Source organism: Mauremys reevesii, linkage group 14 (genome assembly GCF_016161935.1).
Source record: "Mauremys reevesii isolate NIE-2019 linkage group 14, ASM1616193v1, whole genome shotgun sequence".
Classification (NCBI taxonomy): Eukaryota; Metazoa; Chordata; order Testudines; family Geoemydidae; genus Mauremys; species Mauremys reevesii.
In genome coordinates, this window is record NC_052636.1 from 25050198 (window position 1) to 25076342 (window position 26145).

Consider the following 26145-nt stretch of genomic DNA (forward strand, 5'->3'; position numbering starts at 1 on the left):
ACTGGATTTCATTAATAAAGAAAGGAGGGTAATTTAATTAGTACCCATTAAAAAGGTGTAGGCACAATAGATCCTATCAAACTAACTGGATATCCTTACTGGATGAGATCAAAAGTTTGGTTGCAGCTAATAGTACTGATGTAATATACGTAGCTTCAGCACAATATTTTGACTAGAAAGATACAAAATACACACGGCATCCATTAAATAGATTAAAACTGGGATTTTAAATAGGGAACCATGGTCGAGTGGATTTCTTTCTAGCGGTTCCCAAAAGGATTGGATCTTGGCCCTGTGCTATTTAACATTCTTATCAATGACGTGGAAGAGAATATAAAATCATCACCAATAAAGTTTGTAGTTGTCACAAAGACTGGGGGTGGGGGAACTAATGAAGTGTCAGTAGGTTCAGGTTTCAGCACTGGGAGTCTGGGAAGTTGTCCCAGCCCTGGCTGGAGGGTTATTTCCTGTTCCACAAAGACAGGAAGTTTCATTCCCAACACCTGTGCCTTGAAATTAGGACCTATCTGACACTACAGCCCATATTCAGCATAGTGGCAGGATTATAATATGATTAGGACATGAGGCATTTTGTACAAAATGAGTCGTGTGGTGTCACTGGAAAAGTTATGATTTGCTGAATATGATTATCCTACCTGTATGCACGGATCATGTTTGTACCTGAAGTTATGGATATTGACTCTGTATCTGTCTTTCAAATGTGCTTACTCTGGGTAACAGCCACAACGAGCCTTTCAGGTAGAACAATGAAGAAGCCAGACAGTGTTCATGGATCACCAACACAGACAATGGATTGTGGAAGAGCTTAGCCCTCCTGGGAACGTTTTAGCCAGCCTATGAGTCATGGCTACTATCACTCAGCAGGGCACTCTAGGACATGTGACCAGACCACATGACAATGAACTTCATTTTGGTACCTGTATTTTTCCACAAACTGGACTGGGAACTGAGTTTAGAACAAAGGGTTCCTGCCATATGGAAAAGGTACATAAGGTGGGTGTGACATCATCTCTCGGCCTCATTCCCCACAGAAAAGAACTCCTGGAAGCACCTGAGGAACAAAGATTGAACTGGGGGAAGTGCTGGTTCCAGGGTAAAGGGATTTCTAGGTTGTGTATGGAAACTTGGTGGACTGCTTGTATCATCAGTCAGGGTGAGAAATTGCTAATTCACATTCTATCCATCTAGCATGTCAGGCTTGGTTTGAGTTTACTAGTGGAGTTCCTCAGGGATCAGTTTTGGGTCCAATCTTATTTAACCTTTTTATTACTGACCTTGGCACAAAAAGCGGGAATGTGCTAATAAAATTTGCGGATGACACAAAGCTGGGTGGTATTGCTAACACAGAGAAGGACCGGGATATCATACAGGAAGATCTAGATGACCTTGTAAACTGGAGTAATAGTAATAGGATGAAATGTAATAGTGAAAAGTGCAAGGTCATGCATTTAGGGATTAATAATAAGAATTTTAGTTATAAATTGGGGACACATCAGTTGGAAGTAACGGAGGAGGAGAAGGACCAAGGAGTATTGGTTGATCACAGGATGACTATGAGCCGCCAATGTGATATGGCCATTAAAAAAGCTAATGCAGTTTTAGGATGCATCAGGCGAGGTATTTCCAGCAAAGGAGGTGTTAGTACCGTTATATAAGGCACTGGTGAGACCTCATCTGGAATACTGTGTGCAGTTCTGGTCTCCCATGTTTAAGAAGGACGAATTCAAACTGGAACAGGTTCAGAGACAGGCTACTAGGATGATCCGAGGAAAGGAAAACCTGTCTTATGAAAGGAGACTCAAAGAGCTTGGCTTGTTTAGCCTAACCAAAAGAAGGTTGAGAGGGGATATGATGGCTCTTTATAAATATATCAGAGGGATTAATATTAGGTAGGGAGAGGAATTGTTTAAGCTTAGTACGAATGTGGACACAAGAACAAATGGGTATAAACTGGACACTAGGAAGTTTAGACTTGAAATCAGACGAAGGTTTCTAACCATTAGAGGAGTGAAGTTCTGGAACAGCCTTCCAAGGGGAGTAGTGGGGGCAAAAGACATATCTGGATTTAAGACTAAGCTTGATAAGTTTATGGAAGGGACAATCGGTTCTAAAAAAGCTTTTAAATTTAACAAAGGCTCGGGCAGCTGTCCACCCGGCCCCAGCTCACCTCCCCCTCTCCTCCGAATGTTCTGCCCTCCTTCTCCTCCCCATCCCTGCTTCCCACAAATCAACCAGTCCTGGCCCCAGGCAGTGTGATAAGGGGCAGGGAGGAGGTGTTCGGTGAATTGTGGGGGTGGATAGGGTCGGGGCAGTCAGAGGGCATGGAACAAGGGAACTGAATGGGGGCAAGGGTCCCAGGGGCAGTCAGGAAGGAGCAGTGGATGAGGTGGTGGGGACAGTCACGGGACAGGGAAGGGGGGAATGGGTCAGGGGTCCCCGGGGGGTGTCAAGGAGCAGGGGGGGTTCGACGGGGCACAACCCCTCGTGAGGTGAGGAGGAAGGAACCTGTTGTTACTATTTTGGCAGGTCATCACTGGCTCCCACCCTCCTATACATTTACTGCTTCTCTCCCTCCAAGCAGAACCCACCACCAGCAACCTGAGAATCCCTTACCTGAGCCAGCTCCATTGAAGCCATTTCCTTCCCCCTGGGAGAGGGGATGATCTGGAGCAAAACGTAGACCTTAATTTGTAGCCTGCCAGGGCGAGAAGGGCAATGTGAGAGAATGCAGACAGGGTTTCTGTCCTTTCCACATGTCGATTCCCCCCAGCATTGTTCCCTGCTAATGGACATTCTAGGTTCTGCCACACTGTGAAGCACAGAGTGACCTTATCCCAGTACAGGTCTAGCCCCCTCCCACCAGGGTGTGACCCTCTGACACATGATGAAACCCTCCCAGCAGCAGAGTCTGTTACGCTTATCAAGTTTGCGGGCGATACCAAGCTGGGAGGGGTTGCAAGGACTTTGGAGGATAGAACTGAAATTCAAAATCATCTGGACAAACTGGAGAAATGGTCTGAAGAAAACAGGATGGAATTCAAAAAGGACAAATACATAGTACACCGCTTAGGAAGGATCAATCAGTTGCACACATACAAAATGGGAAATAACTGCCTAGGAAGGAGTGCTGTGGAAAGGGATCTGGGGGTCAGAATATGAGTCAACAGAGTTACGCTTTTTTTGCAACAGTAAGTATCATTCTGGGATGTATTAGCAGGAGTATTGTAAACAAGACATGAGAAGTAATTCTTCCGCTCTACTCCGCACTGATTAGATCTCAACTGGAGTAGTGTATCCAGTTCTGGGGGCCACATTTCAGGAAAGATGTGGACAAATTGGAGAAAGTCCAGAGAAGAGCAACAAAAATGATTAAAGGTCTAGAAAACATGGCCTGTGAGGGAAGATTGAAAAACCTGGGTTTGTTTAGTCTGGAGAAGACTCAGAGGGGACACAATCACAGTTTTCAAGTACATAAAAGGTTGTTACAAAGATGCCAGAAAAAAATTGTTCTTCTTAACCTCTGAGGATAGGACAAGAAGCAATGGACTTAACTTACAGCATGGGCAGTTTAGGAAGGAGATTAGGAAAAAAACTTCCTAACTGTCAGAGTGGTTAAGCACTGGAATAAATTCCCAAGGGAAATTATGGAATCCCCATCACTGGGGATATTTAAGAGCAGGTTGGACAAACACCTGTCAGGGACTGTCTAGATAATACTGAGTCCTGCCTTGAGTGCAGGGGACTGGCCTAGATGACCTCTCGAGGTCCCTTCCAGTTCTATAATTCTCTGAACCAAAAGTCAGAGAAGAGCAGAATCCAAGGAGTCACTCTGGGGATTCTCCCTGTCACTGTCCCCAAGGCAGCTCTCTCAGGTTTACAAAGCTGTTTGATGCTTTAGCCTTTATACAGTCTCTCCTGGCAGTGCCCCCTTCGTGGGCTGGGCCTAGTTTTAGCCCCTGGGAAGCGTGACCTCGGGGGCGCTGAGACTGGGCCTTCTTGCCTCAGCACATCTCGTTCCTTTCTGTGGCTCCCCAGTGAGTCCCAATGAGTAGATACTCCTCATACAGACTGTGAACATAAGAGCTGCCCACTGCATCAGACCAATGATCCGTCTAGCTCAGTGGCCAATGCCAGGTGCTTCAGAGGGAATGACCAGAACAGGTAACCATCAAGTGATCCATCCCCCGTCACCCATTCCCAGCTTCTGACAAACAGAGGCTAGAGACACCATCCCTGCCCACCCTGCCTGTGACACTGGCAGATGAGGTGTTAGCTCTTGCACAAGCCCCCATGTCTTCATTGAACAGGGACAAACGCATTGCTGGAATCAGTCTGACTCACCTGTGTTAGTATTAGGTATTAGGATTATAAGAATGCGCTTACACTTTATTGAATGCTTGTGAGTTGCTGCCTGGGTTAATATCTGACTAGTTGCATTGTGAGCCTCTGTGGCTCTGTAAATCACCACACAGGAGAGAGACTTTACCTAGATGACATGCTGATTGGCAACCGAATGCATTTCACCCTGCCTGGCAGGAAAGGTTCATCAACACCAGACAGACTATTATGCGATGTGAAAGACGACAAAAGACTGTTGTTGTGCTCTTGACTTCCCAGTAGCTGACTTTGCAGCTCAGAGCATATGGCAGGAAGGGGATAAAAAGCCCCATACAGAAAGAACTAATTATCTGTATGCTGCTTGGACTCTGGGGGGCAAAGTTTCTAGGCATAAGCAAGAGATCCCCAGTTGATTAGCCTGGGTTAGCCCTAAGGAAGTGGGTTTGACAAAATTCATTGTGTCTATTTCTTTCTTTTAATTTCAATAGATAACGATATTTATTTTTAAGCCCTTTTTTCAGTGTTTACAATTTCAACGTTCAGAGCTGTGGGAAGTTACGGGGGTCGTCAGACAACAATTATTTAATAACAGTAACTGTTGAGAGTCCAAAAGCCAAATCATATAACTGTTCAAAGAGAAATTCTCAATGTCACACCCAAAATATACAGTGTAAATATCCTTAAATCAAACTCCACTTTCTCCAGAAGCATTTCTGTATATTACCTATATAAATATTTTTTCATCTGTGTGTGTGTACAGTGAAATTAACATTTACTGCAATTTATTCATAAAAATCCAATCCTTTCAAGCGTAATTTTAAGTAATGAAGTACTTGAATTCTTTCACTTCCTAGACTGGAATGTTTCACTTCAGGATAATTACACCCTCCCTGTGATGTATTTCACTCTCAGTACTGTAACCCCCTCATGATGTAGCTCCTGTCTAGGAGCTCTGCTGAAGCCAGTGGCATTATGATCAGGTGAAACTGACATGAGCAGAGACACATGGGGGAGCGGGGAGGATGAGGTAACATGGAGGCTACCAGAGTTGAACGTGGCCGTAAGAGCAAACGCTCTCTCAGCCTCTCCTCTCTCCCACCTCCTAGAGTCAGTAATTCTGAGAAATCGTTCCCTGAAATCTAAATAGCCCTAGTATCAGAGACAGCGATTAACGCAGGTACCTTAGGGGCTGCAGCGCCAACCCCCTGCCTGGATGAGGAGGGTGAAGAATTACAGTAGAAATGGGTAAGGTTGGGAGAGGGCACAGCTGATGGGGGTCTGGGAGCTGAGTTGACCAAGAGGCCAGAACTCATGGGGGGTTTCGGAGAAGAAGTCAACAGGACTGGGTAGAGGCACTTCAGTATATTTTCCCCATTAACCATTCTCCCATGTATTTAATTTAGAAACTTTTCATTCCCATCTAAACACCTTGGAGCTAAGCTGGGTTGATGCATTTCCACTTACAGTGGTACAGTTGTAATTAGGTGCTTAATCAGATGCTCATGCAGCACAAAGCAGTCAATAATGGGTGTGCTTTCATTCATTAACTTGACTGTGTGCTGTGCATCGCTTTGAAAAAAAGATGCTGTGAGGGAGTGTCAACATTTTAGGCATTAAGAAATGGTAAGTAGGTGTCAGTTCATTTCTCATGTGTTTCTTTCCTAATTTTAATGTCAGTTTTGAATCAGTATTAATACCATGTTGTTTTAACAGCAGCAGGGTCCATTTGTATAATTGTTTGCAAGATTTCATTGGATATTGTGACCCAGCCGTCTTCACCTTTTATTTTGAGGTTCCTAAATACACCCCAGTGCACCTCTCCTCACAGACTGCAGGCCCTGGCTGGTGACATGCTCCTTAGAGAGCAAACACCTGACGAGCCCTTTCGCCCTCAAACACGCATTTGGCTCTTTGACGTTGCTTTATCCGCCCCACCAAAAAAAGCTAAAGGGAACCCGGTCATTACAGCCGACCGCACTAGGTATCGTTCTACCAGCTCTGGGCCAACATTCAAATCGTTCTGTTTGTTTATCTTTCATTCCGCTTTGCAATTCTTAGATCCCATTTAAAAACTGGAAGTGAAATAACTGAAGCAAGTTAAGAAGAGAGCGGCACCTGGCATAGGTGAGGGTAAAACAATAAATGGAAAGACCTGACTATGGAAAAAGGAACATTGCCAACTATCAGAGCCCCAGACCCCCGCCCAGCTGAACCCACCCCAGCCAGGCATATCAAGCTGGGTCCCTGAAAAATCGCCCAGCCTGTCTGGCAGTGAACGCTGCGTGTTCCAGGCAGAGCTACGGTGCGTGCGTCTGCTCTGCTGACATGCTGCTTTGGTACAGAACGAGCCACGGCCACAGGGAGCAGAGACATGGACTCCTACAAAACACAATCCCACATACACCTCCAATGCCGCATTCCCTCCCCACTGTCTGCCATCCCCTCCCCCACCTCCACATGGCCATTCTCAGCCTACTGCTAACGCTATAAATAAATAAAACATGGTGTTACAAAAGGTAGATTGTGCCAGAGAAACCTGATCTGGATGTCAGTAAGGTTTTTGATACAGTTCCACATGGGAAACTATTCGTTAAATTGGAGACGATGGGGATTAATATGAGAACCGAAAGGTCAAAAAAGAATTGGTTAAAGGGCAGTCTACAAGGGGCTCATATTGAACGGTGAGTTGTCAGGCTGGAGGGAGTTACTAGTGCAGTTCCTCAGATCAGTCTTGGGACCAATCTTACTCAACACTTTTATTAGTGATCTTGGCACAAGAAGTGGGAGTGGGACACAGAGCCGGGAGGGATTGCCAATATGGAGGAGGACAGGAAAATCATACAAGAAAATCTGCATGTCCTTGAAAGCTGGAAAACAGGAAGGCGGCTGGACCTGACGATATCCCAGCAGAGGCCCTGAAAGCAGACCTGGATGCCTCAGTGGAAATGCTGTACCCCCTCTTTGAGAAAATATGGGAAGAAGTAGTGATTCCGGCTGACTGGAAAGAGGGATATCTCATCAAAATCCCCAAGAAAGGAGACCTCAGCAACTGTGCCAACTATAGAGGAATCACACTCCTGTCGGTGCCAGGGAAGGTCTTCAACCGAGTCCTCTTAGAGAGAATGAAGGATGCCGTCGATCCACAGCTACGAGATGAACAAGCAGGTTTCCGGCAGAACAGATCATGCACGGACCAGATAGCAACGCTCCGCATCATAGTCGAGCAGTCTATGGAGTGGAACTCCTCGTTGTACATCAACTTTGTTGACTATGAGAAAGCATTCGATAGCGTGGATCGAGAGACCCTCTGGAAGCTCCTTCGGCACTATGGCATCCCAGCAAAGGTGGTCAACCTGATCAAGAATTCATACGACGGCATACACTGTAGAGTGATCCATGGAGGGCAGCTCACAAACAGCTTCCAGGTGCGAACCGAGTCAGACAAGGATGCTTGTTGTCACCACTTCTCTTTCTTCTCGTCATCGATTGGATTATGAAGACATCCACTTACAAGCGTAGGAATGGAATCCAATGGTCATTGTGGACCCAGCTTGATGACCTGGACTTTGCCGACGACCTTGCACTCCTTTCGCACAGTAAACAGCAGATGCAAGAGAAGACCAACGTAGTGGCAGCCACGTCATCACAGGTTGGCCTCAACATCCACAAGGACAAGACCAAGATCCTTAGGATCAATTCCATCAGCAACGACCCAGTCACACTGAATGGAAGCCCCCTGGAAGAAGTGCAGTCCTTCACCTACCTAGGTAGCATCATCGACCAGCAGGGTGGCACAGACGCAGACATCAAAGTAAGGATTGGTAAGGCAAGAGCAGCCTTCTTACAGCTCAAGAACATCTGGAGCTCCAGAGAGCTGTCTTTGACAATAAAGATTCGACTGTTCAACTCCAACGTGAAATCAGTCTTACTGTATGGAGCTGAAACCTGGAGGACAACCAAAACAACCACCAGGAAGATCCAGACCTTCATTAATAGCTGCCTCAGAAGGATTCTCCAGATCCGCTGGCCAGACACCATCAGTAACATCCACCTCTTGGAGAGGACCCATCAACTCCCAGCAGAGGAAGAAATTAGAAGGAGAAGGTGGGGCTGGATAGGACATACACTACGCAAGCAGCCAACCAACATCACCAGACAGGCACTGCAGTGGAACCCCCAAGGCAAGCGGAAAAGAGGCCGCCCAAGAAATACCTGGCGACGCGACCTTCAGGTTGATAGCAAAAAAATGGGCTATACCTGGAACCAGCTAGAGCGAATGGCCCAGGATAGAAGACTATGGAGATCTGTTGTTGGCGGCCCATACCCCGGTTGGGGTGACGGGCATGAATGATGAATGAATGATTGAAAGCTGGAGTAATAGAAATGGGATGAAAATCAATAGTGCACAAATTCTAGTTCTTAGTCCCCAAGTGCATAATTTTGCAATAAGATGGGGATTTGTCAATTGGAAGTGACAGAGGAGGAGACTGGTTGATCACAGGATAATTATGAGCTGCCAATGTGATGCAGCCGTGAAATAGGTTAATGCAGTCCTAGGATACATCAGGTGAGGGATTTCCAGCAGACACATAGAATCATAGATTATTAGGGTTCGAAGGGACCTCAGTAGATCATCTAGTCCAATCCCCTGACAGATTTTTGCCCCAGATCCCTAATGGCCCCCTCAAGGATTGAACTCACAACCCTGGGTTTAGCAGGCCAATGCTCAAACCACTGAGCTACACATGAAAGGGTTACTACTGTTATAAAAGGCACCGATGAGACCTCATCTGAAATACACCTCTACCTTTTGCCCTTAAAGTCTGTGAGTCTATAAGCTGTGCCTTGCATTGCACAGACACTGATGGAGATCAGGGCCCCATCGTGCAGCACATGGCAGAGACCCTGACAGATCAGCAGCCCCATTCTGCTGGGCTCTGCACAGAGAGGGACAGTCCTTGCCCCAAAGAGATCACAATCCAAGCAACAATGGGTAGGAGGAAAACACAGAGGGGCTGTGACTTCCCCCAGGTCACCAAGCAGGTCAGGGACAGAGCCAGGAACAGACCCTGTTAACGCCAGAGCCCCGTCACCCGCAGCTTGGAAAGGTCCCCAGACCCCACTGTATTAGGCTGCAGGAAGAGGTGGTTTGCCCATGGATGCACAGGCTGTCTTGGCAGGCAGCTCAGCTGCGGTCCCTGCACACAGCTGGGTGTGTGGGTCATGGGTCAGGAGAAGTCAGTGTCCAGCCCTGTGGGGCTGTGCTCCTGGCTCATACCTCCAGCACTCACTGCTGCCCCTCCCTGACCAGCTGCACTGTTCAGCCAGCCCCAGGACTCAGGGAGGTCACTGCCCCCCATCCCCCATCTGCAAGCCTTCAAACAGGGACATGGTGCACCAGTGCCAATCAGAGTGCACTAGTGTAAATTCTGTCTGTACTAAGGGTTTGCACCAGCGCCTAAAACACCAGGGTGGCAGAGACCTTCAGTGCCCAAAACAGCAGTACGGTGGCACTAGAACTGGGCTCTATTTCTAGCTCGGTCACGGACAGCCTGGGTGACCTTGGCCACGTCAATGTTTCTCCTCCCAACTTCAGTCCCTTTACCCAGCTGCCACTCACTGGGGTCTCCTCTCTCCAGAGCTGCTCACCACTACAGTCTGTGTGGGTGTCCCCAGAGCTAAGGCAGGTCAGCTCGGGAATAGTCTTACAAGGGGGCTGGGGAGTCTCTGTCCCTGGAAGTTTTTAGGAACAGGTAGGACAGAGATAATCTACAGAGACCGGATCCTGCCTCAGCAGGGGGAGCGGGACAGAGACATGGCAGCTGAAGGCACTAGGCTGCCCTACAATGGATACGTATGAAAACAAATCACACAGAATAAAACCCACCACAACATAACGTCAGGCAATTCAGGGAAAACCAACCCCCCCCCCCCCACACCCACCCACGGGGGGGGGGGGGCAGGTGTCGATCAGGGATAAGAGCTGAGCGGTTCCCACCAGGGTCTGACCGAGGAGCGGGGGGAAAAGCGGCGCCGTTGGCCCCCAAGGCCCCGTCCCCCGGGATCCGGCACAAACCCCAGCGCGGGGAGGGCGGTGTGCGGCCCCCGGGGGAGAGGAGAGGCCCCGGGGATTTTACGTGACGCTCCACCGCACGCGGGCAGTGACGGTTCCCCCCCCTCACACGGGCCGCGGGGAGCCCGGGGGGGGAGGGGGCAGCAGTGCGGGAGGGGCAGGGGCGAGACACGGACCCACACTCACCCCCCCCCCCCCACCGCTACGGGGGCCGCACCGGGCGGGGTCTCGGGCCCAGGTGACTGGTCCCCGCGCCCCGCTCGGCTCTTACCGGTTCTGCCGCGCGCCCGGAGCCTCCCGCCGCAGCGGCCGAAAGTGACGCGCCCCGCGGGGGGTGCGGGGGAGGAGTCACGTGACGGGTCCGTTGTAACGACAGAAACAGCCCCCGCTTCGGATTCGCTACTTGGGCTGCACTGAGCATGCGCAGCCGAACGGAGCATGCGCAGTAACAGCCGCTGTCGCCGCTGCCCGCTCTCTGCCCTCACCGCTCCGCGGGGGGGTGAAAAGCCCCGGGGGGCAAATCGCAGCGGGGGCTGCCCGGGCCTGAGCGGGGCAGAAATTCACTGGCCGGGGGTCGAGCTGCTGCAGGGGGCGGCGGGGAGGGGCCGGGGGAAATGGGGAGCCGCTGCCAGACCCTGTGCGGGGACAAACCCCGTTTGGGGGAACAGGGGCCCTCGGGCCGAGCCCCCCGCTGCGCGCGCAGATCCGGGGGGGCCGGGCGGGGGGGCACCGGCTGTCTCGGTTCTGCCGCGTGTCAGCCGGGGGGGGGGCGGGTTCCCGGGGCGCCCGGCACCGCCCCCGCCTGTCCGAGCCCCGACCCCGCAGCGCCGCTCGGTCTGTGCCAGCGCCGCGGGCGGCCCCTGCTCCGGCCGGGAGCCCGAGTGCGGACACACCGGCCAGACCCCGCCCCGGCTCTGCCTCCCGCCCGGGACTGTGGGAAAGTGTCTGTGTCCGTGTGAAACCCCCGCAGCCCCTTCCCCTGGTGCAGCGCCGAGCTGCCAACTCCCCCCCCAGCCCGCGTGTCCCCCCCCTGCACCCCCATCCCCTGCCCCAGCTCAGAGCCTGTCCCCTCCTCAACCTCCCATAGCCTGCACCCTCCCGACCCCAACTCCCAGAGCCCGCGTGTCCGCACCCCTGCACCCCATCCCTGCCCCAGCTCAGAGCCTGCCCCCCTCACTCAACCTCCCCATAACCTGCAACTCTCCCGCCCCCCAACTCCCTCCCAGAGCCCGCGTGTCCGCACTGAGCTACTCCCTGTGGATCACCCCACTCAAGGAGCGTTTGTTCTAGGCAGCAAGCCGGCTAGACAGGGAAACATCAGACGCTGCTCCCAATGCTACACTCAGTTTTTCAGAAATTAGTCGACTTTATGGCCAGATGAGACCATTAGAGAATCTAATCTGACCCCCTGCATATCACAGGCCTCCTGTATGGCACAAGAGCTACTTTTGAGGCAAACACATTCCAGAAAGGCATCTAGTCTTCGTTAAATGACATCAAGAGATGGAGAATCCACCACTTTCCTTGGTAGCTTGTTCCTGTGGTGAATCATCCTCGCTGTTGAATATTTGTGCCTTTGTTGTAATATGAATTTGTCTCTTTTCATCTTCCAGCCATTGGGTCTTGTTAGGCCTTTCTCTGCTCGATTAAAGAGGCCTTTAATACCCAATAATTTCTCTCCATTAAGGCACTTCAATGAAGTCACCTTTCAATCTTCTTTTGATCAGCTAAACAGGTTGAGCTCTTTCCATAGCTCCCTAGAAGGCATTTTTCTCCGGCCCTCAGAACATTTGGTGGCTCTTTGCTGCCCCAGCTCTGTTGCGTCGCATTGGCAGACGTGGACAAAGCTCAGCAGTCAATGTGACTGGAAGCAGAGTCATTTATTTCTCTCCAGCATACATCTTTATACTTTTGAAGCAGGCAAGCAAGCAGTTGCTAATTGATTAACAAAATACACACAAGCACTGCTATAACTTCATAGGGTAACATCATCCTAGACAACTTCAAATTTATTATCCTATTATACCTGCTAGAGAGAAGCTAGCCAAGGCCAACTTCTCATAACAAAACTCACAACTTAATTAACCTAATCTAAAAACCTAAACATCCCAGGTTTCCCACACTATCTCCTAGAAACCTAAACATCCTAGCTTCCCACACTACCAGGTGCCAAGCTAGCAAAATATTTCCAACACCGCTCCAATTTCACAACATCTTTTTCACATGAGGACACCAAAACTGGAGGCAGTATTCCAGTATCAGTCTCACTGATGCCGTGTCACCTCTTGTAATGTTATTGACATAATCTGTAACTGTATAGATCACCGTTGCGACCACGGTTCTATATTTGCAGCCAATATTGTAGAAAGGTTGTCGTGTAAGAGGTCTATGGAGTGGTTCTGATTGGCTGATTATAATGATGCTATCTCTAGATGTGTATCATTTTTGTAGTTGACGTTATGAATATTGGCTCTATGCTGCCTGTATTTCAAACTTGTGCTCTGCTTCAGGGAACACCCCAGACAAGTTGGTGTCAGTTCTGCCTAGAACGAACGCTCCTTTAGTGGGGTGATCCCCAGGGAGTAGCTCAAACCTCCAAAGTGCCTGGCCAGGGGCAGGACATTAGCCCAGCAAGGGAGGGGTGTGGCAGTGACATCACAAAGGTCTTTTGCAGGACCTCAGCCTATTGGTCCAAGGTGGTGGGGAGGTGGTGACCTCACAGAGAGATGCTGACATCAGCCAGGCAGGAGAGGGGCGAGGGGCCAGGGAAACCTCAGAGACCCCTGTGGCTTTGCTTCAGCAAGTCTCCTTCTCCAGGTCTGTCTTTGAGGACTGAGGGAGTATTCGGGTTCACGGACGTGAGCGCCAGGAGGAACCTTTTTAAGTTTTCTCCTTCCCTTTTAGTGATTTTAATAGAAAACAGACGTCCCTGTTTAGAAGGTAAGAGCCTCCTCGAGGTTTGAAAGCTGTTCAGTCTGATCCATCTGGTGAGAGTTGAATTCTAGGCATGGAAAACACAAGCTTAAGGAGGCCGAATTTTATTCTGAATTTTATTTGATCCCCACCAGTGACCTGGGCCATCCTTTGGGCTCTCTGGTGAGAACCCTCAGCCTCCCGTTCTCAGTCTCTACCCTGATGGGCTGAGCAGGGGGTTATTGACAGGGAGGAGACTCAGGTCCTTGTTGGTCTCTTTTAAGACCAAGGAAATAAGTCAGAACCAGTTCTATGTTTGACAAATTTTGCTGCTTCTCTACATTAATGGTCTCTGAGTTGTTCATGATTCTCTCTAACATTGCAGTTCTCCTCAAATACTTGCTGAATAATTCCTGTGCACTGTTGTTGGTCTGGAGCTCATCAGAGAGCACTTTATTCAGGTCATTCAATGTCTGAAATTCAAGGTTAGTTTGAAAATCAGGGCTCTTGGGTCCTATTCCCAACTCTGCCACTGACTGGCCGTGTGACCTCAAACAAGTCAATTCTCCTTTCTCAGCCTCAGCTTCTCCCTCTTTCAAGTAGGGATAATAATGATCTTCTCCTACCTACCTCATGGTGGGTGGAGGATGGGGATCCATTGGAGAGTGTCACTAGGAGTAGTGCATAATATGAGGTGTTCTATCACGTTTACTCAGAGCAGATTATGACATAATAGAATAGCTGAAAGTCTATTTTATTTGTATTTTTTTATTTTTAAATTGTTAAGAGCAGCAACGACTTAGCTCAGATTGAAGCATCTTATCTAATTTTTGAGATCGAAGTGTCTCCTCTTTGTGTGTGACGAGACAATCTAACACACTGTGACAAACAGGAGATGCTTTTGTTTTGCAACAAAATCTTTTTGCAAAGAATTTTCATCCCACTTGTTATGATTTCGAGAAACAAACTGGTTTAGTCTGAATGGGATTTTCTGACAGAAATGGTTTCAATGAAATTTCCCACCATCTCGATTCCTGGGCTCCATCCCTGCCTCTGGGGGTTTGCTGTTTGTTAGAACAGGAGTCGGAACTGGTGGCTTCTCTTTCTGGCTCTGCCACTGCCTTGCTGTGTAGGCCCTTGGGTAGGTCATTTCCCTTCTCTGGACCTCAGGCTCCTCCCCATCTATCCAATGGGAACAGGGACAATTCTCGAGCTCTGGGCAGTCATGAGCCTGAGTGAGATAAGGGGCGATAAAGCCCTCTGTGAAGGAGAAAGGGGAGTTTCACGGTGTTTAGCACCAAGGAATTCTAAAGTTTGCTAAAATATCTAGTCTGTGGAAACAAGAAATGGTCGGGCCCAAATTTTTTAACCACTGCCTTTTCTAAAGCCCATTCAGGGATGTGAGTCTCTGTCTTTTCGGTACCTGGGGTTCTTTGCCAGCAGGAGAGAAGAGGTTCCTGCCTCCATTTTTGGGGCCTTAACAAACCAGGTGTTGTGCCCCAGTTCTCGTCTGAGATCCCTGAAAAAGAACATCTTCCCATCCATGAACAAGACAGGACCTATCTTTCAAAGGGGAACAAAGAGACCCCTGGGACTTGCAGACTAGCCAGCCTCACTTCCATAGCTGGAGAGATACTGGAATACATTCGTAAACACTCAGTTTGTCAGCAGCACCTACAGGAGAATTTGATTCTTAGGACGAGTGAGCATGGATTTGTCAAGAACAAATCATCCCAAACCCAGCCTCTTTCCTTCTTTGGCAGGGTTCTGGGCCTAGTGGAGGTGGGTAAACAGTAGATGGGATCTATCTCGGGGTTACTAAGGCTTTTGACACAGTCCCGCAGGACATTCTCACAAGCAAACCAGGGAAATGCGGTCCAGCTGCAATCAGTGTCATGTGGGTGCAGAGCTGGTTGAAAGCCCAGACTCCAAGGGCCCTTCTCCATGTTTGGCTGCCCAACGGAGAGGGGGCACCTCGTGGGTCCGGCAGGGATCAGTCCGGGGTCCAGTACTATTCAATAGTTTAATGAATGATTTGGAAAATGGAGTGGAGATCATGCTTCTAAAATGTGCAACTGACACCAAGCACTTTGGAGCTCAGGACTGGAATTCAAAACGCCCTTAACGAATTGGAGACTTGGTCTTCTTGAGCCAAACCCCATGGCTGGGCCCCTCTCTCTAGACTGGGCTGAAGTGAAACCCCAGAGCCAGACACTCCTCCTCCTGGGCAGTGCGCTCTGACCTTGAATGGTCAGATGCTGCTTAGCTCTGTCAGAGCAGCTTTGGCTGGGGGATTCTTCCAGCACTTTCCAATAGTGGGAAGGTACGAAATCCCCATTTGCCTGCTGGGGACGGAGCCCTAGAGGGGGGAGCAACTTGCCCAAAGTCCCACCGGAAAAGGAAAACAACCAGCAGTGGAACCAATAGGGGTGTCAGGATCTTGGAGGCGCTGTCACCCCCACACTAGGGCGGTGTTATGCACCCCCTGTGGCTGGCTGAGTTTCTCCGTGCCTTGGCAATAAGACAGCCTAGAACCCCATCCAGGATTATTCTATCTGCTACCCAAGATCCATAAACCTGGAAATCCTGGATGCCCCATCATCTCAGGCATTGGCACCCTGACAGCAGGATTGTCTGGCTATGTAGACGCTCCATCATCATTCCACACAAAGATGGACTACAAGCCGTCAGGAACCGTATCCCCGATAATGTCACAGCTGAACTTTGTGACTTTGTCCTCACCCATAACTATTTCACATTTGGGGACAATGTGTACCTTCAAGTCAGCGGCACTGCTATGGATACTCACATGGCCCCACAGTATGCCAACATTTTTATGGCTGACTTAGAACAACGCTTCCTCAGCTCTCGTCCCCTAATGCCCCTACTCTACTTGTGCTACACTGATGACATCTTCATCATCTGGTCCCATGGAAAAGAAAACCCTTGAGGAATTCCACCATGATTTCAACAATTTCCATCCCACCTACAACCTCTGCCTGGACCAATCCACACAAGAGATCCACTTCCTGGACACTACTGTGCTAATCGATGGTCACATAAACACCACCCTATACCGGAAACATACTGAACGCTATACTTACCTACATGTCTCCAGCTTTCACCCAGACCACATCACACAATCCATTGTCTACAGCCAAGCTCTAAGATACAACCGCATTTGCTCCAACCCCTCAGACAGAGACAAACACCTACAAGATCTCTATCAAGCATTCTTACAACTACAGTACCCACCTGCTGAAGTGAAGAAGCAGATTGACAGAGCCAGAAGAGTACCCAGAAGTCACCTACTACAGGACAGGCCCAACAAAGAAAGTAACAGAACCCCACTAGCCGTCACCTTCAGCCCCCAACTAAAACCTCTCCAGTGCATCATCAAGGATCTACAACCCATCCTGAAGGACAATCCCTCACTCTCACAGATCTTGGGAGACAGGCCAGTCCTTGCTTACTGACAGCCCCCCAACCTGAAGCAAATACTTACCAGCAACCACACAACAAAAACACTAACCCAGGAACCTATCCTTGCAACAAAGCCCATTGCCAACTCTCTCCCATATCTGTTCAGGGACACCATCATAGGACCTAATCACATCAGCCATGCCATCAGGGGCTCATTCACCTGCACATCTACCAATGTGATATGTGCCATCATGTGCCAGCAATGCCTCTCTGCCATGTACGTTGGCCAAACCAGAGAGTCTCTACATAAAAGAATAAATGGACACAAATCAGACATCAAGAATTATAACATTCAAACACAGCCAGAGAACACTTCAATCTCCCTGGTCACTCGATTACAGACCTAAAAGTCGCAATATTACAACAAAAAACCTTCAACAACAGACTCCCACGAGAGATGCTGAATTGGAATTAATTTGCAAACTGGACACCATTAAATTAGGCTTGAATAAAGACTGGGAGTGGGTGGGTCATTACACAAAGTAAAACTATTTCCCCATGTTTATTTGTCCCCCTACTGTTACTCACACCTTCTTGTCAACTGTGGGAAATGGGCCATCCTGATTGTCACTACAGGTTTTTTTCTCCTGCTGATAATAGCTCACCTTAACTGCTCACTCTCATTATAGTGTGGATGGCACCACCCATTTTTTCATGTTCTCTGTGTATACATATATCTTCCTGCTGTATTTTCCACTGTATGCATCTGATGAAGTGGATTTTATCCACTTCATCAGATGCATATGCTTATGCTCAAATAAGTTTGTTAGTCTCTAAGGTGCCATAAGTACTCCTCATTATTTTTGCAGATAAATTCATGGAGGTGAAGTCCATTAATGGCTATTAGGCAGCCTGGGTAAGGAATGGTATCCCTAGCCTCTGTTTGTCAGAGGGTGGAGATGGATGGCAGGAGAGAGATCACTTGATCATTACCTGTTAGGTTCAGTCCCTCTGGGGCACCTGGCACTGGCCACTGTTGGCAGATAGGATATGGGGTTGGATGGACCTTTGGTCTGGCCATTTTTCTGTTCGAATGAAGGGAAGGGCACAGCCCTGTGACAGAGTTTCTGTAGTGTAGTGGTTATCACGTTTGCCTAACACACAAAAGGTCCCTGGTTCAAAACCAGGCAGAAACATGATGGCTTAATTTTTCCCAACTCCGAGTGACCTGTCCCTGCTGTTGTAGGAGCAGCAGTGATTTCTATGCTCAATAGGTCTGTTATACTTCCCCATTCCCATTTTTGTCTCCTCTCCCTATCGGAATGCCTGTGAAGTGGCTTTCCCCCTCCCCCTCCCGCTCCCTCCTGCAATGCTTGTGGGATGAAGGGGCTGGTTGAACAGCTGGAAGATCAGAAGAGCTCCTAGATAGACAAGGTGTCTGGGACTCTCATTAGGCAGCGATCACACACCCAGAGCAGGGACACTGCATGGACACTGCCCAAGGTGGAGTGTGACCCACCAGATGCAGCCAAGTCATCTCTAGTCACAGGCCATGAGGAGCAGGTCCTTAAAAGGGGAAGGGGCCCTGTGTTCAGGAGTCACTCACAAGCTTGTACCTCCAGTGACTGCCCTTCGCCCCGACCGCCTGGCCAGTGGTTCGCTGCATTGCAGTTCATTGTGCCTCAGGAAGACTTACCTTCATCGCACCGTCCATCGCGGCGCTGTGGGACACTTACCTGGCAGAATCCTGTGCCTGCCTCTTGGCTTCCCAGGGGTGGCTACTTGCAGCCCAGGAGAAGAAGGATGGTTCTGGTGAAAGGAAGACAAGCAAAGCTCTGGGAGGAAATTTGGGTGTGGGCTCTGCGCTGGGGTGGGGGTGGGGTGCAGGAGGGGTGATGCAGCTCCCAAAGTGACCGGTACACACAACCCTCTGGCAGCAGCTCCTAGATGAGTGGGGCCAGGGGATCTCCATGTGCTGCTGTCTGCAGGCGCTGCCCCCAGAGCTCCCATTGGCTACAGTTCCTGGCCAATGGGAGCTGCAGAGTTGGTGCTCGGGGCAGGGGCTGCACGTGGAGACACTCCCCCCACCCCAGGGGATGCTGGGACATGCCAGACACTTCTGGGAGCGGCACGGAGGGGCAGATGTAGAGTGGGCAGGGAGCCACCTTAGTGCTGCTGGCACATCTCTGCACACCCGTTGTGGGGGGAGGGGAGCAGAGGGCCTCCATGTGCTGCCTGGGGTAGGGGCAGTGCACAGAGCTGCCTCCCCTCCCGGGTCTATTCCAGGAGTGGGTGGGTGGGGTCTTTTGGCCTGCAAGGTGCAGCAGGTCAGACTAGATGATCACACTGGTCCCTTCTGATCTTAAAGGCTCTGAGTCTAAAAGGGAGAGGGAAGTAAAGGAAATTAAAAAATAAAAATAAACCAAGCATTGTAATACCAGGATGACTCCAACTGCTCATTATATAGTCCCACCCCTTTCTTTCTCCACTGGGTGTTTCATGACCTGTTGGGATTTGGGACACTGATTCTCTCATTCCATTGATAAACTGATACAACGTGACTGAAATTAAACCAATTCCCAGTGGAGGAATCATCACATCAGCTAGGAATTGAACCCAGGTCAACTGCTTAAAAGGCAGCTATGCTCACCACTATACCACCAATGCATCTGGTGAAAGTCTCTGATTTTTCACACTTGGTGTCTGGTCACCTTACTTCTCAGCATGAGGCAAATGTCTCTGTGGTCTCTGCCGTTCATGGTGGGGAGTTTCCCCACTGATAACAGTTCTTGCTGGGTCAGGGAGGGGAGAGAGAAGAGGCGTTTATTCTGTTTCATTCCTCTCCATTTTCTGTTCCTCTCCCTCCCTTCCAGGGTCCTCCCTTCCATTTCAGACTGTGCAGTGACACCCTCCCCTCACCCAGGACTCTGGAGCCTCTGGAGCAGCACGATCCCATGAGATCCTCAGTGACCAAGGGTCTTTTCCAACTTCCAGGAGACCCAGCTTGAGTCTAAAGGAAGCTCTGTTCCTTCCTGGGATCCTCTCTCCCTTCCTGGAGATCAAGATCATGAAGCCTCTGCCTTGCCTCCTGGGTCTGAATTAATGTCCCATTTCCCACTATGTGCTCGAAAGAAACAAATGTTTCTAACCCAGGTGAGGTGGCGCGTTAATTCAGCTGGAATCCTTCACCCACATTCCTTAGGAGATACAGACTCTCTGTGACACAGACTGACTGGGGTTCATCTCTGCATGTCCCCAGTGGGGAAGGAAAGACACTGAGGGGGAAGGAAGAAGATGGACAGAAGGAGTCAAATGGGGCTAGACCAGAATAGGACATTTTCTGCCTGTTAAAATGTACTAGACTCTAATTGCTTAAAACAAAAACCCACCAGCTTCTGTTTGAACCATCAGCTTTTCACAAAGCAGCCAAAGTGGTGAAGCACAGACACACATAACCACTGACAGCCCAAGATGGATCAGACTGAACAGGTTTCAAACCTCCAGGAGGCTCTTACCTTCTAAACAGGGACAGCTGTTTTCCAGTAAAATCACTGAAAGGGAAGGAGAAAACTGGAAAGAGGTTCCTCCTGGCGCTCACGTCCGTGAACCCGAATACTCTCTCAGTCCTCAAAGAGAGACCTGGAGAAGGAGACTTGCTGGAGCAAAGCCACAGGGGTCTCTGAGGTTTCCCTGGCCCCTCGCCCCTGTCCTGCCTGGCTGATGTCAGCATCTCTCTGTGAGGTCACCACCTCCCCACCACCTTGGACCAATAGTCTGAGGTCCTGCAAAAGGCCTTTGTGATGTCACTGCCACACGCCTCCCTTGCTGTGCCAATGTCCTGCCCCTGGCCAGGCACTTTGCAGGTTTGAGCTACTCCCTGTGGATCACCCCACTCAAGGAGCGTTCGTTCTAGGCAGCAAGCCGGCTAGACAGGGAAACATCAGACGCTGCTCCCAATGCTACACTCAGTTTTTCAGAAATGAGTCGACTTTATGGCCAGAAGAGTCCATTAGAGCATCGTGGGACTGGCAGCTCCCGGTTTGTAAACAGGGCCCTTGTACTGGGCTGGGTGTAGTGGGGCTGTCCCTGCCGTGCCATGACCCATCTCCTGTTGCCCCCGGCCAGCCCCTCGCTCTGAGGATTCTGCCCCCCTGCCCCATGTCCCGCATGGGGACCCACAAATATGTTTAGCACCGGGCCCACAAAAGGTTCATCCGGCCCTGTTTGGGGTGCAGGTTCTGGGAGGGAGTTGGGGGGCAGGAGGGTTGCAGGCTATGGGGAGGTTGAGTGCGGGGTGCAGGCTCTGACCTGGGGCAGGGGATGGGGGTGCAGGGGGGTGCAGACATGCGGGGTCGGGGAGGGAGTTGGGGTGCGGGAGGGTTGCAGGCTATGGGGAGGTTGAGTGAGGGTGCAGGTTCTGAGCTGGTGCAGGGGTGCGGACACAGGCTCGGGGAGGGAGTTGGGGGCGGGAGGGGTGCAGGCTGTGGGAGGTTGAGTGAGGGGTGCAGGCTCTGAGCTGGGGCAGGGGCTGGAGGGTTGCAGGCTGTGGGGAGGTTGAGTGAGGGGTGCAGGCTCTGAGCTGGGGCAGGGGATGGAGGTGCAGGGGGGGTGCGGACACGCGGGCTCTGGGAGGGAGTTGGGGGGCAGGAGGGTTGCAGGCTATGGGGAGGTTGAGTGAGGGGGCAGGCTCTGAGCTGGGGCAGGGATGGAGGTGCAGGGGGTGCGGACACAGGCTCGGGAGGGAGTTGGGGCGGGAGGGTGCAGGCTGTGGGGAGGTTGAGTGAGGGTGCAGGCTCTGAGCTGGGGCAGGGGCGGGAGGGTTGCCGGCTGTGGGGAGGTTGAGTGCGGGGTGCAGGCTCTGAGCTGGGGCAGGGGATGGAGGTGCAGGGGTGCGGACACGCGGGCTCTGGGAGGAGTTGGGGCGAGAGGGTTGCAGGCTATGGGGAGGTTGAGTGAGGGTGCAGGCTCTGTGCTGGGGCTGGGGAGGGAGGTGCTGGGGGGGTGCGGACACGCGGGCTCTGGGAGGGAGTTGGGGGGCAGGAGGGTTGCAGGCTATGGGGAGGTTGAGTGAGGGTGCAGGCTCTGAGCTGGGGCAGGGGATGGGGCGCAGGGGGGTGCGGACACGCGGGCTCTGGGAGGAGTTGGGGCGGGAGGTTGCAGGCTATGGGGAGGTTGAGTGAGGGTGCAGGCTCTGAGCTGGGGCAGGGATGGGGACAGGGGCGGACACGCGGGCTCGGGGGAGTTGGGGCGGGAGGGTTGCAGGCTATGGGGAGGTTGAGTGAGGGGGCAGGCTCTGAGCTGGGGCAGGGATGGGGGTGCAGGGGTGCGGACACGCGGGCTCTGGGAGTTGGGGCGGGAGGTTGCAGGCTATGGGGAGGTTGAGGGAGGGGGCAGGCTCTGACCTGGGGCAGGGGATGGGGTGCAGGGGTGCGGACACGCGGGCTGGGGGCAGTTGGGGCGGGAGGGTTGCAGGCTATGGGGAGGTTGAGTGAGGGGGCAGGCTCTGAGCTGGGGCAGGGGATGGGGTGCAGGGGTGCAGACACGCGGGCTCGGGGGAGTTGGGGGCAGGGGGTTGCAGGCTATGGGGAGGTTGAGTGAGGGGGCAGGCTCTGAGCTGGGGCAGGGATGGGGGTGCAGGGGTGTGTGGACACGCGGGCTCGGGGGGCGGGAGGGTTGCAGGCTATGGGGAGGTTGAGTGAGGGGTGCAGGCTCTGAGCTGGGGCAGGGGATGGGGTGCAGGGGGTGACACACGGGCTCGGGAAGGGAGTTGGGGCGGGAGGGTTGCAGGCTATGGGGAGGTTGAGTGAGGGGGCAGGCTCTGAGCTGGGGCAGGGATGGGGTGCAGGGGTGGGGACACGCGGGCTCGGGGAGTTGGGGCGGGGTGGTTGCAGGCTATGGGGAGGTTGAGTGAGGGGTGCAGGCTCTGAGCTGGGGCAGGGGATGGGGCGGACACGCGGGCTCGGGGGAGTTGGGGGCAGGAGGGTTGCAGGCTATGGGGAGGTTGAGTGAGGGGGCAGGCTCTGAGCTGGGGCAGGGGATGGGGGTGCCGGGGTGCGGACACATGGGCTCGGGGGCAGTTGGGGGCAGGGGTGCAGGCTATGGGGAGGGTGAGTGAGGGGGCAGGCTCTGAGCTGGGGCAGGGGATGGGGGTGCAGGGGTGCGGACACGCGGGCTGGGGGAGTTGGGGAGGGTTGCAGGCTATGGGGAGGTTGAGTGAGGGGTGCAGGCTCTGACCTGGGGCAGGGGATTTGGGTGCAGGGGGTGCGGACACGCGGGCTCTGGGAGGGAGTTGGGGGGCGGGAGGGTTGCAGGCTATGGGGAGGGTGAGTGAGGGGTGCAGGCTCTGAGCTGGGGCAGGGATGGGGTGCAGGGGGTGCGGACACGCGGGCTGGGGAGTTGGGGAGGGTTGCAGGCTATGGGGAGGTTGAGTGAGGGGGCAGGCTCTGAGCTGGGGTAGGGGATGGGGGCAGGGGACACGCGGGCTCTGGGGAGTTGGGGCGGGGGTTGCAGGCTATGGGGAGGTTGAGGAGGGGACAGGCTCTGAGCTGGGGCAGGGGATGGGGGTGCAGGGGGCGGACACACGGGCTCTGGGAGGGAGTTGGGGGCGGGGGTTGCAGGCTATGGGGAGGTTGAGTGAGGGGTGCAGGCTCTGAGCTGGGGCAGGGATGGGGTGCAGGGGCGGACACGCGGGCTGGGGAGTTGGGGGCGGGGGTTGCAGGCTATGGGGAGGTTGAGGAGGGGGCAGGCTCTGAGCTGGGGCAGGGATGGGGCGGGGGGGCGGACACGAGGGCTGGGAGTTGGCAGCTCGGCGCTGCACCAGGAAGGGGCTGCGGGGTTCACACGGACACAGACACTTTCCCACAGTCCCGGGGCGGGAGGCAGAGCCGGGGGCGGGGTCTGGCCGGTGTGTCCCGCACTCGGGCTCCCGGCCGGAGCAGGGGCCGCCCCGCAGCGCTGGCACAGACCGAGCGGCGCTGCGGGGTCGGGGCTCGACAGGCGGGGTGGTGCCTGGAGCCCCGGGAACCCGCCCCCGGGCTGACACGCGGCAGAACCGAGACAGCCGGTGCCCCCCGCCCGACCCCCCAGATCTGCGCGCGCAGCGGGGGGCTCGGCCCGAGGGGCCCCTGTTCCCCAAACGGGGTTTGTCCCGCACAGGGTCTGGCAGCGGCTCCCCATTTCCCCCAGCCCCTCCCCGCCGCCCCCTGCAGCAGCTCGACCCCGGCCAGTGAATTTCTGCCCCGCTCAGCCCCTGGCAGCCCCGCCCCCCCGCTGCGATTTGCCCCCCGGGGCTTTTCACCCCCCCGCGGAGCGGGCAGCGAAGCGCCAGGAGCGGGGAGGGCCGCGAGCCGGCAGCGGCCACAGCGGCGGTTACTGCGCATGCTCCGTTCGGCTGCGCATGCTCAGTGCTGCCCAAGTAGCTAATCCGGAGCGGGGGCTGTTTCTGTCGTTACACCGGACCCGTCACGTGACTCCTTCCCCCGCCCCGCGCGTCACTTCCGGCCGCTTCGGGGGGAGGCTCCGGGCGCGCGGCAGAACCGGTAAGAGCCGAGCGGGGGGCGGGGAACAGACACCTGGGCCCGAGACCCCCCCCCCGCCCTGGGCCCGGCCGGGAGCTGGGGCGGGGCGGGGCGGGGCGGCCCGGGGCGGCCGCCGTAGCGGGGGTGAGTGTATGTCCCTGGGCAGTGACGGTTCCCCCCTCCCCCACTGCCGCCCCCTCCCCCGGCTCCCTGCGGCCCGTGTGAGGGGGGGGGAACCGTCACTGCCCGCGTGCGCTGGAGCGTCCCGTAAAATCCCCCCCCCCCGGACCCTCCCCCTCCCCCCGGGGGCCCCGCACCCCGCCCCGCCCCCTCCCCGCGCCCCTCGCACCGCCCCGCCCCCCCGCGCTGGGGGTTTCTCTCCCCGCTGCCGGGGGCGGAGTCTGTGACCCGTTTTCCCCCCAACTCGCAGACCAGGATCTAAAACATCCCAACCCCCCTCCCCGCCCCGGACTCCCGCCCCCGCGGCGGCCGCCGGCCCGGGCCGAGCGCGGGGCCCCGCCCCGGTAACGGGACCGCGCGAGCCACCGCCCGGACCGACCCTGAGCCCGGTTCTCCCGCGGGACGGGGCCTTGGGGGCCAACGGCGCCGCTCCCCCCCCCGTCAGACACGGATGGGAACCGCTCAGATCTTATCCCTGATCGACACCTGCCCCGGAGGGGGGGTTGTTTTTTTCCCTGAATTGCCTGACGTGACGTTATGTTGTGGTGGGTTTTATTCCGTGTGATTTGAGGAAATCAGTAACTTTTTATTCATGCAAATGACACTCAGCAATAAGAGAACTTTTCTTCTGAAGTATTGTGAGCATCACACACCAGTAACACTCAGAGAGAGGTCAGGAATCAGAGCACAGTAGCCCTGTAGGAAAAATAATTCTGGAACAGGCACCTTTTATAAGCAAGATATTTTACTTACAATTGGGCTTTAATTTGTGTGGAAAGAAATACTTTACGCAGCACAAAGGAGAGTTACAAAAATGTATTACTCTTCATTGGCTCGACACACAATATCCTCCCCAAAATTCACCTCAGGAGTGTTGATTGGAACTCATGTAGATGAATTAATTTTCTTGTTATCAGTTGCTTACCTTCTGACGTATTCTCAGTGAATCTCAAAGATTCATATAAAATAACCTAGAAATTTGCCCCACTTTCTCTCAACTTGTCTATTTCTAAGTGACTATGCCCTGAGTTTTTCCTTGTCTCTATTTATAAATTACTAAAAAAAAATAAATCTCAGATTTACACCTTTTCTCAGATTCTTGACTATGGATACAAAATGTGTCCTTATGTTGTCCATTTCCTCTTTATTCGTTTATCAAATATTGATGTGAACTACACTCAGATTTTACCTCATATCAACAACTGATATAAAATCCCTCTGATGTTCCACTTTCCTTTCACTAATTTACAAAAATTGATCCAAAAATCCCTCTGATTTCCACCCTTTCTTTTTCATTTCTGAACACTGATCTCAAATCTCAGGTTTTCCCTCTTTCTATGTCATCATCAAATGTCAATTAAAAATCCTCTCTGGTTTGGGGCTGTTCCCCATGTCTCTAAATCCCAGCAACTTCTTCATTGGAGGGAACCTGTTGCCCTGAGTCATTCTCCATCCTGGTTGTTGCAGGGGGTTAAATTGCCCAGAGATCATCTTTCCCGTCTCCTTTGAGAATCATTTCTTCCTCCTTTATCTTTGTTAAAATGTTTGCCGAAGAAAGAGACCAGACACACGTTTAATACCCATCAAATTCAGAGGCCACCCCCTGTTTGGGGATCAGTGTTTCCCAGCTGATAACAGGAGAATTGGCTGAATCCTTTTCTCCAGCTGGCACGGGATGAG

At 52.7% G+C, this 26145-nt stretch overlaps 1 non-coding gene and 1 pseudogene across 1 annotated transcript; both read left to right on the top strand.

The window, feature by feature from the left end:
* The window catches only part of LOC120381563, a 250910-nt pseudogene that overhangs the window by 64402 nt on the left and 160363 nt on the right, over positions 1-26145 (top strand).
* TRNAV-AAC lies at positions 17892-17964 on the top strand. The gene has a single exon. It is a non-coding gene; the product is annotated as a tRNA-Val (tRNA).